Source organism: Eutrema salsugineum, unplaced genomic scaffold (assembly GCF_000478725.1).
Source record: "Eutrema salsugineum unplaced genomic scaffold, Eutsalg1_0 scaffold_4, whole genome shotgun sequence".
Lineage (NCBI taxonomy): Eukaryota > Viridiplantae > Streptophyta > Magnoliopsida > Brassicales > Brassicaceae > Eutrema > Eutrema salsugineum.
In genome coordinates this window covers 854,898-871,495 of record NW_006256686.1, presented here as the reverse complement: position 1 = coordinate 871,495, position 16,598 = coordinate 854,898, and the positions used below count along the sequence as shown (strand labels likewise).

Here is a 16,598-nt window from a genome sequence, read left to right as displayed (position 1 = left end):
TTAGAATCCCACATGCACTTTTTGTAGAACATCAAAGACCTTGCTAATTGAGATGCAAGGCAAAGTGGGTATTCATACCCTACATAGGGTTCCCCATCTTCATGTGTTGGCATCAGCGGCCTCAGCCCTACACCCAGAAGCAGCAGATCTCCTTTGTGAACTCTTCCAACATCAATCTTGAAGTAGAAGCTGTGAGAGAGAATCTTGTGTACATATCTCAGAACTGGATTCCTTATCCAAGAGGCCTTAGCTGTTCCAGCTGTGTACTTCCCAGAAGCAATTGATCTCCATAGAAGTTGGGTCTCATCTTTTCTGAGATTGACCGAGTTGGAGAGAAATTCATTTCTAGGTGTTGAAAACTCAAAGATCTTACTCAATTCTCTGAATGACACTGAATATTCCTTCCCTTTCACAGTAAACTCCACATGTCCAAGCCCATCTCCTTGAATGATTCTTGAATCCCTTGGGTAGTAAATGAAAGCTTCAAAGGAGGCCAAGAACTCTTGGGACTCTTGCTCATAAGCGATTTCTCTCATCTCCAAAAGTGACTCAACACCCATGTTCCCAAGCAAAGTCTTGACATCTTCATAGAGGCCGATCTTCTTCAGAAAGTCCAAATCAGGGAATCTCCCTTGCTGGATCTCTATCTGCTGAAACTTAGCCAGATAATCAGGTGTTTCTGGTTCAGTTTTCTTGAACTTCTTTGATCCCTCTTCATTGGTGCCTTGGGAACCACCAGCTGAGCTGCCGGAGTCACTTTCAGTCTGTTCACTCTCAGATACCACAGCCAACTGTTTCCCCTTTTTCTTGGAACCAGAAGCAACCACCAAAGCTCTTCCTTCAGGCCTTGTCCTTTTTGGCGCTGGATCACACTTTCCTTGCTTTGTAGTATTCTTTGCACCTTGACCTTTGTTTCTTGGCTTTGAAGTTCCTGAGACCAAACCTTTGCCTTTTGATGCAGGGCCCTTCTTCTTGGCCAAAGAGTTGGTTCTTTCAGTCATCTGCCAAGAGATTCTCAAAAATATTGTTAGTACAAGGATGAACTTGAAAAAAATTGTTGCAACAATTTTCAAAATTCAAGAACAGGTAATTACAAACAAAGTGCTCTGTTTTCCAAGACTATCTAGCACCCTAGCATTTATAAAAATAATCCCAAGGTCTAAAACAACCTATCAAAATCGATTCCACACTTTAAAGTTCAAAAAAAAAAAAAAAATCACCATTGAAGAACATGGAAAGAGATGAGTTTCAACAGGGCGAAATACCTTGGGATTAAGATGCAACAAGTTCGAAATGCAATCAGGATGATGTTAACAACTCAAAAACGAGCTCAGAGCTCAGAGCACTTTGAATCAACAATTTTGGTGGAGAAATGAGAGAGATATGGTGAAAAGAGAAAAGTGAGAGATAGTTGCAAACTCGGGTTTGTAGTGAGGAAGAGAGAGTGTGGGGTAGGGTCAAGCCTCTGGACTGGTGGTCAATAGATCTATTTTGACCAGTCAAGGCTTTGACCCATCCTTTTCTCATTGACCGGCCTCCTTTCTCTCTTTTGTGCGTCCGGGAACTGTCGGGATCGAGCTGTGTGACCGTCTCGGTGTAGAACCGGAAGAAATTTCGTGCGGCCTGGTCATCCTCTGCTCTGACCCGCACAACCATCCCGCAGCTTTTGTTACTTAGGCATTCTGGCCGTTCTCTTCATGCTGCGGCCTGGTCATCCTCTGCTCTGACCCGCGCAACCATCCCGCAGCTTTTGTTACTTAGGCATTCTGGCCGTTCTCTTCTTTCTGTGCGGCCTGGCCATCGTTCTTCTGAGCCGCATAACCATCCCGCAGTAAATTCCGAACGATCGTGCGACTTAGACTCCTTGGGTTTCAGGCCGCAGCACCAGGTCGCACGGTTTAACACTTAGAACCCTCGGCCTTCTTCTTTTTGGTGCGGCTCAGCGTCTGACCCGCGCTCCTATCCCGCAGCTTTTGGGACTTAGGCATTTTGGGTTTCCCTTCTTTCTGTGCGGCCTGGCCATCGTTCTTCTGAGCCGCATAACCATCCCGCAGTAAATTCCGAACGATCGTGCGACTTAGACTCCTTGGGTTTCAGGCCGCAGCACCAGGTCGCACGGTTTAACACTTAGAACCCTCGGCCTTCTTCTTTTTGGTGCGGCTCAGCGTCTACGCTCCTAGGTCGCACGCCCAGGCCGGAGTAAATTCCGAATAGTCGTGCGGCCTAGCTCCCTCTCTTCTGACCCGCGCAACCATCCCGCAGTAAATGGGACTTAAACGTTTCGGGCCTTCTTCTTTCTGTGCGGCTCGGCCTTCCTCTTTCCAGGTCGCACGCCCAGGCCGGAGTAAATTCCGAACCTTGCTGCGGCCTGGGCTCTTCTCTTCTGACCCGCACTCCTAGGCCGCAGCTTTTGGGACTTAAACGTTTTTCTGGCCTTAAACACTTCTCTCAGCTCTCTCACATGCTTCTTTCCATTCATCACTGAGCTATGTCCTCCAAAGATCACTTAGTACCTGAGACCAACTCACAAAACCCATCAGAAAGTTCTAAAACATAAAAGAAAAGAGAAGAAATCAGAAGAACTATGTACAAAGATAAGCTTGGGGTGTCTCCCAAGAGCACTTTGTTTAAAGTCTCTAAGTTTGACTTTGAGAACCTGGTTAACAGGCTGGTGGATCAAGAAGAGGAACTGATGTAGCTTCCTCTTTCCCTTGTGAAACTAAGTAATGCTTGACTCTCTGTCCATTCACCACAAATTCCTGACCATTTTTTCCTTCCAAGACAATGGCACCATAAGGCCTCACTTCAAGAACTTTGAAAGGTCCAGACCACCTAGACTTAAGCTTTCCTGGAAACAACTTAAGTCTGGAGTTGAAAAGCAAGACCAAATCACCACACTTGAACTCTCTCTTTAAAATCTTTTGGTCATGCAGGACTTTGGTCTTCTCCTTATAGATCTTTGAGCTTTCAAAAGCCTCAAGCCTAATCTCCTCAAGCTCATGGAGTTGCATGATTCTTTTCTCCTGAGCTGTTTTGATATCAAAGTTTAGAAACTTCACAGCCCACATAGCTTTGTACTCCAACTCCACAGGAAGGTGGCAGCTCTTCCCATATAGCAGACTGAATGGTGATGTTCCAATTGGAGTTTTAAAGGCAGTCCTGTAAGCCCATAATGCATCATCCAGCCTTTTGCTCCAATCTTTTCTGGTTGAGCTGACAGTCCTTTCCAGAATGGCCTTGATTTGTCTATTAGATACCTCCACTTGGCCACTAGTTTGGGGATGATATGGAGTAGCTATCTTGTGTTTAACTCCATGCTTTCTCAATAAACCTTCCAGAGTCTTGTTCAAAAAGTGGGATCCTCCATCAGAAATGACAACCCTTGGAACTCCAAACCTTGGAAATATGATGCTCTTAAACAGCTTGACTACAACCTTGGAGTCATTGGTAGGGGAAGCAATGGCCTCAACCCATTTGGACACATAGTCCACAGCAACAAGTATGTATTGATTTCCAAAGGATGAAATAAAAGGTCCCATAAAGTCAATCCCCCAACAATCAAAGATCTCCACTTCTAGAATGGGGTTCTGAGGCATCTCACTTCTTTTAGATATATTTCCATGCCTCTGACAGGCATCACAAGCTGAAACCACCAATTGGGCATCTTTGAACATTGTAGGCCACCAGAACCCACTTTGAAGAACCTTTGCTACAGTTTTGAATGCCCCCATGTGACCTCCAAAAGCAGAACCATGACATTCCTGCAACACAGGTTGCATCTCCTCTTCAGCAAGACATCTTCTGTATAACTGATCCTTGTTCAGAACATAGAGGTAGGGCTCATCCCAATAGTATCTCTGGACATCTCTGAAGAATTTTTTTCTCTTGTAAGCATCCAATTCAGGGGGCTCCACCCCACATGCAAGATAGTTCACTATATCTGCAAACCAAGGCATCCTCCTTTCTTGAATGCTCTCTACTTCCTCAAACTCCAAGTATGAATGGAGCACCATCAGAGACTCTTCAGGCAAAGCATCATCTATGGGGACTTTTTCTTCAATCCTCAGCCTTGAGAGATGGTCTGCAGCACCATTCTCAATCCCCTTTTTATCAAGCACCTCCATATCAAACTCTTGGAGCAATAGAACCCATCTCAACAGCCTTGGTTTGGCATCTTTCTTGGTCATCAAGTACCTGAGGGCTGCATGATCAGTATACACAATGACCTTTGATCCCACCAGGTAGCTTCTGAACTTATCAAAGGCAAAAACTATTGCCAGCATTTCCTTTTCAGTTGTAGCATACTTCTCTTGGGCAGAGTCAAGTGTTCTGTGGTGTTAGACACTAAGCTATATGATCAAGTTCTTAATTCAAGCAAACAAGAATAGGTTTTGATTAATCTATCTGTCATGACCTCAAAAGGTAGGGACCAGTCTGGTGCCTGAACTATTGGTGCACTAACCAATGCCTCCTTGATCAACTTAAAGGCTTCTTCACATTCAACATCAAAGATGAAATCCACCTCCTTGCACAACAGTCTTGTTAAGGGCCTGGCAATCCTTGAGAAGTCCTTTATGAATCTTCTATAAAACCCTGCATGACCCAGGAAGCTCCTTATCCCTTTAACTGAAGTGGGGGTTTGCAGATTCACCATAACCTCCACCTTTGCCTTATCAACCTCAATGCCCTTTTCAGAGATCTTGTGCCCAAGAACTATCCCTTCTTGCACCATGAAATGACACTTCTCCCAGTTCAGCACCAAGCTGTGTTGCTCACATCTCTCCAACACCTGTGTCAAATTAGAGAGACAATCCGAGAAGGAGGAGCCATAGACACTAAAGTCATCCATGAACACCTCAACTTTCTCTTCAATAATGTCAGAGAAAATGTGCATCATACACCTTTGAAAAGTAGCCGGTGCATTACATAAACCGAAAGGCATTCTCCTATAAGCATAAGTGCCATAAGGGCATGTGAATGTTGTTTTCTCTTGATCTCTTGGATCTATGGGAATTTGGAAAAATCCAGAGTACCCATCGAGAAAACAAAAATAAGGATGATTAGCTAACCTCTCAAGCATTTGATCAATGAATGGTAAAGGAAAATGATCTTTTCTAGAAGCAGAATTCAATTTCCTATAGTCAATGCACATGCGGTGGCCAGTTATGGTTCTTTGAGCTATGAGTTCATCCTTATCGTTTTTCACCACCGTGATCCCACCTTTCTTGGGCACAACATGAACAGGAGATACCCATCTTGAGTCAGAGATTGGGTAAATTATCCCTGCCTCAAGAAGCTTTAGTATCTCCTTCTTAACCACTTCCCTAAGGTTGGGGTTAAGTCTACGTTGGTGCTCAATAGAGGACATAGATTGGTCCTCTAGGTGGATCCTATGGGTGCAGATGTCAGGAGAGATCCCTCTAATATCAGCCAAAGAATACCCTATGGCTCTCCTGAACTTTCTTATTTCATTCAGCAATGCACTCTCTTGGTCCTCTAATAGGCTATCATTGATGATGACAGGATATGTGGAGTTTAGTCCTAAGAAAGCATACCTGAGCCCTGTTGGTAGAGGTTTGAGCTCAACAGAGGGTGCATCAGCCTCATTCCAGTCCTGGTCCAAGCTGCTTTGGCTGGTGACTGATTCTTGGATTGCAAAAACCTCAGTGCCATTCTGTTCCAGCTCCACAAACCTTGTTTCAGGACCCAGCTCTCTTGCATTGTCCAGATACAGCTTATACCCTTCACTTGCTTCAGCCAAGAGCCCATTGTCTCCTTGTTCTTGAGTCAGAGTAGCTTGAAGAGGATCCTCTGTGTTCAGCTCCTCAAGCAACTCATCAGCCAACTGATCCATTGTCTCTACATAGAAACATTGACCTTCAATGGTGGGCTTCTTCATCATCTCATTCACATCAAACTTGAGCTTTTCAGACCCAAGTTGAAGCTCTATTATCCCACCTCTCACATCAATAATAGCTCCTGCAGTGGCTAAGAATGGTCTGCCCAAGATAAGAGGATCTACTGGCTCTTCATCCATCTCCAGCACAACAAAATCTGTTGGAACCTCAAAACCACCTATCTTGACAGGTAGATCTTCCAACATACCAACAGGCAATCTAACTGATCTATCTGCAAGGATAAGAGAAATCTTTGAAGGTTTGAAAACTCTAAAGCCCAGCTTCTGTGCTATGGAGAATGGCATCAAGCTGACTGATGCTCCTAAATCACAAAGACATCCAGAGAATAGAAGAGGTCCAATGGCACAGGGGAGTGTGAAACTCCCTGGATCAGTTAACTTCCTTGGAATGGACTTCCTCTGAATGATAGCACTGCATTCATGACTTAGTACTACCATGCCTTGAAGCTCTTTTGTCTTGTTCAGAATAGCATCCTTCAAAAACTTCCCCATCTTTGGCATCATTAAGAATGCATCAATGAGAGGCATTGTGAGTGGTGTCTCTTTGAGTGCCTTCTCAAATACAGCTCTTGCCTTGTCCACTAGTTGCTTCTTAAATCTCCCTGGAAATGGGAGCTTGGGTTGGTATGGAGGTGGTGGCACATACTTCTTCTCTGGTTCTGGTTCCTTTGCTACCTCTTTACCCTTTTCTGACCTTGGTTTCTCAGCAACTTGATCATCCTTTAAGGCTGCCTCCCCCTCAGGTTGATCATTGTCCTCAATGATCACATTGTTGTTCTCAATACCAGGTAACTCCTTGCCACTCCTCAGTGTTATGGCCTTGGCATATTCCTTGGGGTTGGGTTCTGGTTTTCCAGGTAGGTGACCTTGGTTCCTTGAGCTTGATGCCTGGTTTTGCTTCAGTTCCTTGATTTCCTGCTGCATAGTCTGTTGACCCTGAAGTAGTTGTTGCAGAATACCAACCATATCTGTACCCATCTGTGGCTGCTGTTGAACCATTGGTGGCTGAAACTGTTGTTGAACCGGCGCCTGCTGTTGGAACTGTGGTGGACCAAACCCTGGTGGTGCCTTTGGCTGCTGTGAAGTGTAACCAGTGCCCTGAAATGGTTGCTGTTGCTGACCAAAACTCTGATTCTGACCAAATTGATTCTTGGGTTGGAATGACCCTTGAAAGTTGTGCTTGGGAACAAAGTTCTTTGGAGCTTGAGAATTGGGATAGACCTGGTCTTGTGGGTTAGCTACATTGGTGTTCCTGTAAGAGAGGTTTGGATTGGCATTACCATACTGATATCTTTGGAACCTCTGATTCCCAATGTAGTTGAGCTCCTCTTGGGTAAGACCTTCTTCACTTATGTTCTCAAAAATTTGAGAAGGTTCCTCATACTCTCCAACAAAATGCATTGGCTTCTGAGTGGTGAATTCAGCTTGTCCAATTCACTCCTCAACTCCTTAACTTCTCTGGTGAGCCTCTGTTCTGAGCTTGAACCTTCATACCTATTTGATCTGTCATAGTCTTCACCATAAGTATCATTGCTCAATGCTAAGTTCTCCACTAGCTCTAAAGCAGCATGTATCTCTTTACCCAGAAAGTTCCCATTTGAAGCAGTATCCAGCTGGTTTCTAATCTTGGGAAGAGCTCCCCTATACAGTGTGCTGAGAAGAGAAGCCTCACTAAACCCATGGTGTGGGCATTGGTTTGTGTAGCTCCTGAATCTCTCATATGCTTCACCAAAACTTTCATTGCTGTGCTGAGTGAAGCTAGAGATTTGGTTTCTCAGTTTTGCAGTTCTTGAGGTGGAGAAGAACTTAGATAAGAAGGCTTGCTTGCATTGCTCCCAGGTTTGAATGGAGCCTCTTGGAAGATTCTTCTCCCATTGATGAGCTTTGTCACCAAGACTGAATGGGAATAGTCTTAGCTTAAAGCTGTCTTCTGAAACTCCATTAATCTTGGTCAGATCACACACCTTATCAAACTGGTCCAAGTGTTCCAAGGGATCTTCCATTGCTAACCCATGGAACTTTGAGTTCTGGACCATATTCAGCAATGATGCTTTCACTTCAAAGTTGTTGTTCTGCACAGGTGGTGCCTGAATACCAGCCCCATACTGATGAGCATTGGCCCTGTCATTCTCGCCAACATATATTTGGGGTTGCTCATATCTTCTTTGTTGTGGTTGGAAAGGGTGGGGTTGGTGGTGCACCTGGTGTCTTTGTTGAACATTGGCCTGATGCCTCTGTTGATGAGCCTGAGCTTGTCCCTGGTGGACATAGGCTTGTTGGTGGTGCACCTGTTCCTGCTGAACATTGCCTTGGTGAAACCCCTGACCAATTCCAATACCAGCTCCCTGACCTTGAGCCTGTTGCTCCTGAACTGGTTGTTCTATATCTACCCCGTGATCTCCTTGGTCGGCCATCTCAGTCTGATCAAGTTGTCTACCACGTCTGTCTCTTCTCCTCCTTGGTACCAGAAGGTTGATGTTGTCGTTTAGAGGAAAAGGAGGACCGCAGCTTCTTGATCTGGACCTGGTGTTCATACACCTGAAATCACAAACAGAACTTGAAAGGAATCAGTAAAAACAAGAAAGTAAGCACTTGATCTCAAGAACAGATCAGAGCTTAATGCTAATCAAACCACAATTTGGCAACGGCGCCAATTGATAGATAAGACTTTTAAGGGTCTCAGGGCTATCAATCCCCTTGTCAATGTAGTACAAAGAGGTTTATCAATCCAGATGTGGTGTTAGACACTAAGCTATATGATCAAGTTCTTAATTCAAGCAAACAAGAATAGGTTTTGATTAATCTAGAGACAACTATAAACATAAACAGGTTTAAAGACAAATGACAATGACAAATGATGTGAATATGATATGATGGAGGCATGAGATTCTAGACATGATAGTTGGTTAGGGTGCCTTGGTGTTAAACTAGAAATGCTAATGACAATGATGAGACATGATTCAAATGATTAAGAACTCTAATCTAGGTTAATCCTCTCATGAAGGTATTAACCCCTATACTAATCCATTTTCAAACCAAATTCCCATTTGTGAAACATGAATCAATATGCATTAACAAACAGCTCTTAATGATCATTCAAGCATTTAACAAATCATTCCCATGATGAAAAATTACTTAAACCTCTAACACAACTCTTTCAGGAATTTCATCAAACACTTTTGGTGCATGAAATTCCCAGAATCTAGATCTCAAGTGATTATCAAGGATTTAGCATAGAGAACAGCTGTTTAGAGAGATGAATCAATGAATCTAGCCCTAAGCACTCCTAATCTAACACTTTAGCACCCTAACCTACACATCTAGAACCTCATTAAGGTGACTACTCACTAATCATACTAATCTCTCTTAAACTTTTGCAAGTTGAGTAGATTAGCATGATTAATGATGAGAAATGGAGATGGAGATGATAGATTCAAAAGAAAACAGCTTTAAACACCCAGATCTCCTTAAACTCTCTTGATTAAACACTCAAATAAAAATATTTCTCTTCTTAATGGAGTCTTTTCACCAAAAAGGCAAGAGACAAAGGGAATAAAACTTAGTTCTCCCCCAAAAAACCCTAAAAAGTATTTATACCTTTTTAAAAACGAACCGGGTCAGCCCGGAACAAACCGGGTCCTGACCCGGCTTTAATGGATAAAGTGGGAAAAGCTGCGGGTCGGTTCAGTATGTCCCAGGCCGCACACCTAAGTCGCAGTAGATGAAGACTTGTCTTGTGAGGCTTGAATCACCTTGTCGGAGCCGCACGCCTATCTAGGAGTAAATTGCGAGTGTTTCTGCGGCATGGTCTCCTTCCTCTCCAACTCGCAGGGCTGAGCCGGTTTCTGGGGGATGTAGAAACTGTGCGGGTTGGTCTCTATTGCACTTAGGTCGCAGGCTCGAGTCGGAGTGAATTCCGAGTGATCGTGCGGCATAGATCCAGGCGCGGATGACTCGCATGCCTAAGTCGCACGATTGTGGACTTAGCATTTCTCTTGCTCGGGAGCTCCAGACCTCTTCCAGTGATAGTTTACCCGCACATTTCAACTCGCAGCATCAGCATTCAGGTGTTCATCTTCAGGCCTGCGGGTTAACCAAGTCGCAAGACCATCTCGCAGCATCCAGAGCAGCTTAGATCACTTCGCATTCCGGAGAGTGTAACTCCTGTGATACTTGTCCGAATTGAATGATTTCGGTTGCAGAAGACAGAGGACTCATTTATCTCCAACTTTTGTGAAGGAAGTTTCAGTGCTTGGGAGGTGGAAGGCTTCCTGGAGGGCACATCTTTGCAGTGCATGTATACGACCAGAGAGAGGCGTCTAGACATGTGTCCATTCCGGAGGCCGTATCTTCCTGCTCATAGATCCGAATTGAATGCTCTTGGACGTTCTGGAAAGAAAACTCAAATGTCTCTGATTCTCATGAAGGACCCGGAAGCTGAATCGGCCTGGAAGTGCACCGTCCTTCGCATCCTTCAGAACTGATCTGCTCGGTCCGGAATACCTGCGAGACAGGGGTTTCTTCCGACGAGCTTATCTCTCTGCTCACGCGTCCGAATTCTACGATTCCAATTGCTATGAGACCGTGCTTCAATGCTCTCCAACTTCTATGAAGGACCCGCCATCTGAATCGGACCGGAAGGCTCCCCGGACAGGTGATTTCTGAGACTCGTTCGCACCCGGAGATTTTGGCCGATATACTTAATTCGCGGTACGTGAAAATGGCCGGTAAAGCTTCCCGCAGTACATGAAAATGGCCGGTAAAACCTTCCTGGCCAGCGAGAATGGCCGATAACCTCCATAGACTCAAGTTTTCCACTTTTTCAAGCTCTGCTCACCATTCCACCTCCTGGATTCATCTTTTCAGCTCCATAATCACCTGATAGACACTCAAAACATGCAAAGACTCATTGGGACCTAATGCATCTCCTAAGTTCTAAAACAAACCCTAGGGACCTAAAATACATGAAATAAAACATGATTTGGAATGATTTGTGCAACCTAAATGATGCAAATTATGAACATATCAAAGACTCATCAATATTCACAACTCAACTACAGGTTGTTGTTGTTGCTGAGCAGGGTACACTTGGTCTTGAGGGTTAGCTACATTCGGGTTTCTGTATGAGAGGTTTGGGTTACTCGGCTTCTAAGTGGCCAGCAAAGAATCACGCAGTTAGATTAAAGACAAACAAAGAACATCGAGAAGATTATAAATCCTAAATCTATCGATTCATAAGCAAAGACACATGAAATTCACTTTGAACAATCCCTTTAAACCCAACTGGGTAACTACTCAAACATATTGTAACAAAGCATCATAAACAAAATTGAAAGTGCATGAAATTAAAGAGAACAAGGAAGAGAAACGAAGAACAGAGAAGCGGACGGAGGCGCGATGATTGCACTCCAGCGGTGGCTCCTCCTTCTTCGAAGACGGCGGCTCCTCCTTAGGGTTACACGAAAATCTCTCTCTCTCCAAGTATGTGTTTCTCTCTTCGTCTCCCCTCTTTATAATGACCTAAAGAGGGTATTTATAGCTTCTGGGGTGGTCCTGGACACTTAGGGCTTCAAAAATAACAAAAAGAATTGATCTGAGCTTTAATTAAGTCGTCTGGAAAGTGAACGACCAAGTTCCGCGGTCGCGGTGGCTCTACCCGCGGGAAAATGGGTGTTGGCCACGGTCCCGGCACATGGCTCTCTTCCGGAACTGCATTTTTGGTCATTCTTGCATCAGGAATATCTGAAGATCTAACCGTTGGATTGTCACCAAACCAAGTGCATTAGAAAGCTGGTTGGATCCTCTATGTTGACTCAAATTTTGGGGGTGATCAGACGGTGAAAAGGTCTTCATCGCTTATCATACTTCTGACGGTCTGCATTTATCCAAAATTGCTCATTTGTTCCAAATTGCCTATCTTTTGCCCAAGTTTCCTGTAAAGTCTTTTGAAACTCTAAAACATTGAAAATAATTTAAAAACCATTGAAAACAGAGTTAAAACACCTGCATAAGACATAATTATGATCTATAAAAATTGTCAAAATACTGTGTTATCAACAACCAGCTTTCCAACACACTTGGAATCAAAGCAATCCAACGGTTAGATATCCATATATAATCAATGCACTGAAGGCCGATCAACACAAGTCTAGTCAAGGACATAAGCTTTCACCCGCAGCCAGACTTGTTCCCACCGCGGCTCAAGAGGTTTCACCACCGGTGGACCTATGTCCGAACCTCAGGAGCCCATCTAAGGCCCAAGACACTTCTTGCACCCATTTTACAAGTCCTAGACGCCTAGTCTTGGAGAAACACTATAAATACTCATTTTTAGGTCTTTTGTAAGACAGCCTCTTTCTACTCTTTGAGAGAGAACCCATTTGTAGTTTTAGGTTTTATTTTTATGCATTTGTAGAAGCTCTTCATCGCCACTCTGTCTTCAATAAGAGAAGTTTTTCTGCAACTTTTGTTTCTTTACTTTTCTTCATTCTAGTTCTTAAACCAATGACGATATCTATCTCAGCCATGTCTGAGTAGTCACCTAGTTGGGTGAAAGGGAAATCCAAAGGGATTCCATGTTCGAATGACATCTAGGATTTTAGGAAAAAGGATTTCGATTTTTACATGATTATCCCATTCATCCAAATCTCAAAGCGGTAACTCTTGATTGATCACCCAGAGTCCGATCCTAGGTTAAATCCGAGTCACGAGAGTGTTTTATCTGGGTTGCCTGAACTGGATCTTATGGGCGTCACTGTCATAGGAGACAAAAGCTACCTACAGAGGATACGTTAGCCAAGATGGATTCCGATCTGTAATGCATGATCTTGTTCTGGCATAAGAGCGAGAGTTAATTGCCACAAATGAGTCATTAGATGATTAGGGTGACGAGAGTTAGCTAATCTTACAAGTATCTATCCTAGTTTCAGAGTCATAGAAAATCATTGCCTAAATTCCTTATGTTTTAAAACATGAACCCTAAAGATGAACCTTGAACCCAACCTTGTTTTTCTTATTTTTTTCAACCAATTTTTATTTCAAGCTTTTTAATTCTCTGCTTAATTAGATTTAGTGACAAACCAAAACCCCTTTTTATTAGATTAGATCTACGATTGTTTTTAGCATCAGTTAGAAGTCCTCAACACACAAATTCCTGTGGATTCGATCCCTAAGTACTACTGTGGTTGCTGTGCACTTGCAACATGTCTAGGGTAAAACTTGTGTTGCCCACTACACCCACATCAAGTTTTTGGCGCAGTTGCCAGGGATTTTTTGCTGTTGACTTGATTTCTTAATCTAATTTCAATTCTAGACCTCAAGATTTTCGAGTTCTGCTGGAGAATTTCTAACTTCGCTTTTTATCTTCGCTATCTTTGCTCTCAGGTGCATGAAAACTAGATGCATGAAAACAATGCTGCCAAAATTGTACCACCCTTAGATGATATTGACAAACACGAAAGAGCACTTAGGAAACTCAGACGAAGAATGCCTAAGATGGCCAGTCTGAATTCCCATCGGGAAGATCTTTTAAAGTGTGATCAAGATGATCACATTGGAGATGATGATCGTGATTCTATTCACGATGATGACCGTGATGCTGGTCATGAAGGAGATGGCCAGCCACATCTCCATAAAGAGGGAAACCAAATCCCTATAAATGCTTCTCAAGCCGCTGATAACCGAAGGAGACAAGACCAGGTCGATCCCGAAGGAATGATGAAAACATTGTTCCACCAAATGGTAGAGAGGCCAATCGACCCATACAACTTGCCAATCCTGCGAGAAGACAGCCCCACAATAGAATTATTGCCGATTTCGATGCACCTCACCAACACTTCCAAACTATATCAGCTATTCAAATTTCTATCCCAGCAAGAGGAGATCATGAGATAAAACCTTAGATTGTCTCTTTGGTGAAGTAGAATCAATTCCATGGAATCTTTACTGAGCATCCAGTGGACCACATTGATCTTTTTGAAGAAATATGTGGAATGGTAAGAACCACTCCAGAACTGTGGACTATGTGAAGTGTAAGATTTTCCATTTCTCTCTAAGTGATAAAGCTTTTAGATGGTTAAAATCTATGCCATCTGGTTCTATTACTTCATGGGAAGAATGCAAGTCAGCTTTCCTGAACCACTTCTACACCAAGTCAAGATCAAACCAGCTGAGAAACAAGATACAAAGTTTCCAACAAGGCCCAGTAGAATCATTCTATGAAGCCTCGAAGCGATTTAAAGAGTATGAGAGAGACTGCCATCATCATGGTTTCTCTGGAGCAAACCTGCTAAGCACCTTCTACAGAGTACTTCAGCAGAAGTATCAACTTTCTTTTGACACTGCCAGCAATGGAGATTTTGGTTCAAAAAGTATACCACAAGGGAGAGCACTCATCGAAAATTTGGCTGTAGCTAACAGTAATAACAATCCTGGGTATGACAGATCAAAGAAGGCTATCACTAGTCATGAGTCAAGAGAGATTGCTGAGCTAAAAAGCATGGTAAGTCAACTTCTTAAATCTCAAAATAAGAATACATGATTGTGATACTGCTGCAGGAAATGAAGAAGATGGAAGATATGAAGATGATGGCATATACCAAAAAGAAGAAATCAAATCCATCGGAGCTCAAGCATACCAGAACCGATTCAGTCCAGCTTTCAACCACAACTTCAGAAATGCCAACTTCAACAATCTCTCATACAGGAGCCAGGGAGCCGAGAACCCCCTAGAACCAGCCTTATCTGCAGCAGCAAATGAATTTTCCAAATAAGTTCCAAAATGGGAACTATGGAGGAGGAAATTTCCAAAAAAGACCACCTTTCAACCTTCAACAAGCACATACCAGTTCATTAGAAGCAACCCTTTCCCAGCTAAGCAACCAGGTAAAATTGCTTGAACAAAGTGTGATGCAGACATCTCAAGGCAATGAGAAGTCGATCAGGAAATGAGAGTGAGGATCAATTGTATGTACAATGACTTGAATGAGAAGTTTGAATCTCTTGCAACCCATGTCAAGAAGTTGGAAAATAAGTTAGGTCAGACTGCAGATTCAATGAAGAGACAACCAAGAGTCTTACCAGGAAGACTGGAAGACAATCCAAAGAAGTTCTGCAATGCTATGACAACAGTTTTGGAAGAAGAACCAGTCGCAGACTCTAAGGAAAATTCGACACCTGAACCTCTCATGAAGGACTCTAAAACCGAGCATGAGAGAAGCCAAATCATTCCGGTTAAAGTACCAAAATGCTTGCCGGACCAAAGACTCAAAAAGTCTAAGGATCCAGGGCGTTTTTCTTTTACTTGTTCTATTTTTTGGATTGAATTTTCAGATTGCTTATGTGATTCTGGTGTTAATGTGAATGTTATGTCAAAATCTGTTGCTGAGAGACTTGGTATAGGAACATTTGCCCCATCTCTAGTAAGGATAATCTTAGGTGACTTATCTCAAAAGAGGACAGAAGGAATGATCCAGGACTTGTCACTGGTCACTGGAAACAAAATCATCCCAGCCGATCTCAAAGTCTTAGAGAGACCCTTGATATTTGGTCGCCCATTCTTAGCAACTGTAGGTACTATTATTGACCATGCAAATCGCTGTTTAGTTTTCTTAAATGTGGACAGGAAAAAGTTCTATACGCCAACACCAGATCCAACTCCAAACCGGAAAGACAAGAGCAAGGAGAAGACGTTGGAAAACAAAAAGGAGCTAAAAGCACTTGCATCCAGATTATTTTCGTGTTAAACACGCCAAGGTAAGTCCTTAAAAGCTTTTAAAATAACTTTTTCTTAGTAAAAACACATATTGAAACAGAAAAAGAGGATTTCAAAGATCAAAAGACTCTTTTTCATCATCTTTTCCAACAAGCTTGGAGAATTTGAGAAAAAAACCAGATTTCACACTTGACAAATTTCTTTCAAATTTTTGAACCTGTCTCACTCTTTTTCAAAGGAGATTCCAGATATATCATCACATAACACTTTCATCAAGGTATGGATCCAAATTTCTCACTTTTTCTTAAGAACTCAAAATTAGGGTTTTCTTAGAATGAGTAGAAATTCACCTTAGGATGATTGGAGATTGTCTTTGGACTTAAGATTAGACTTCTAGGTAGTTTAATTGCATGATTAAACACTTAGGCCATAGAGATTTGAAATTTTCGAAAATCTGAGATTTGAGACCTTGAATAAATTGAAATTTGAAGATCTGTTTGATTTTGCTTTGCAGATCTGGATTGTTTGGCCCTTGTTGATAGAAAACCAGATTATATTACATATGAGTGAGCATTAACAGCATCTTGATTCAGAAATCTCATGTGTTGGACATCATTATATTGAACTTGACCAGGAACTCTCAGATTTTGCAATGTCTGATTCATTTACAGCTATTTGTCATGTGAATGTGTTTGTGATAGCTTTATAAACACCTTGCTCATAAAAATCGATTCAAAAGTAGCTTCATTAACTCTCTGTCTCGAGAATTTTGTTTTGCAGGCCATGGATCTCTCTCAGGTGCGAGTCATTCGAACCAAGAGGAGTGCTCATGCAAAAACCCCATTCACAGCAGACATATGACACATTAAACGAGACACAGCTGAGTGATGATGAAACCTTCTCCACCTTCATATCTGCACAGAGAAGAATCTTTTCAGGAGAGATTGCGAGAGCTTTCACTCAAAAATC

The 16,598-nt window shown here is 42.7% G+C and overlaps 2 non-coding genes across 2 annotated transcripts; one reads left to right on the top strand and one right to left on the bottom strand.

Annotated features, from left to right (window-relative positions):
* Positions 1 to 7,591: 7,591 nt before the first annotated feature.
* Positions 7,592 to 7,698, top strand: LOC112084956. Its single transcript, XR_002898603.1, has one exon. It is a non-coding gene; the product is annotated as a small nucleolar RNA R71 (small nucleolar RNA).
* A 6,384-nt stretch (positions 7,699 to 14,082) lies between these two features.
* Positions 14,083 to 14,188, bottom strand: LOC112084908. The gene has a single exon (XR_002898564.1). It is a non-coding gene; the product is annotated as a small nucleolar RNA R71 (small nucleolar RNA).
* Positions 14,189 to 16,598: the final 2,410 nt, after the last annotated feature.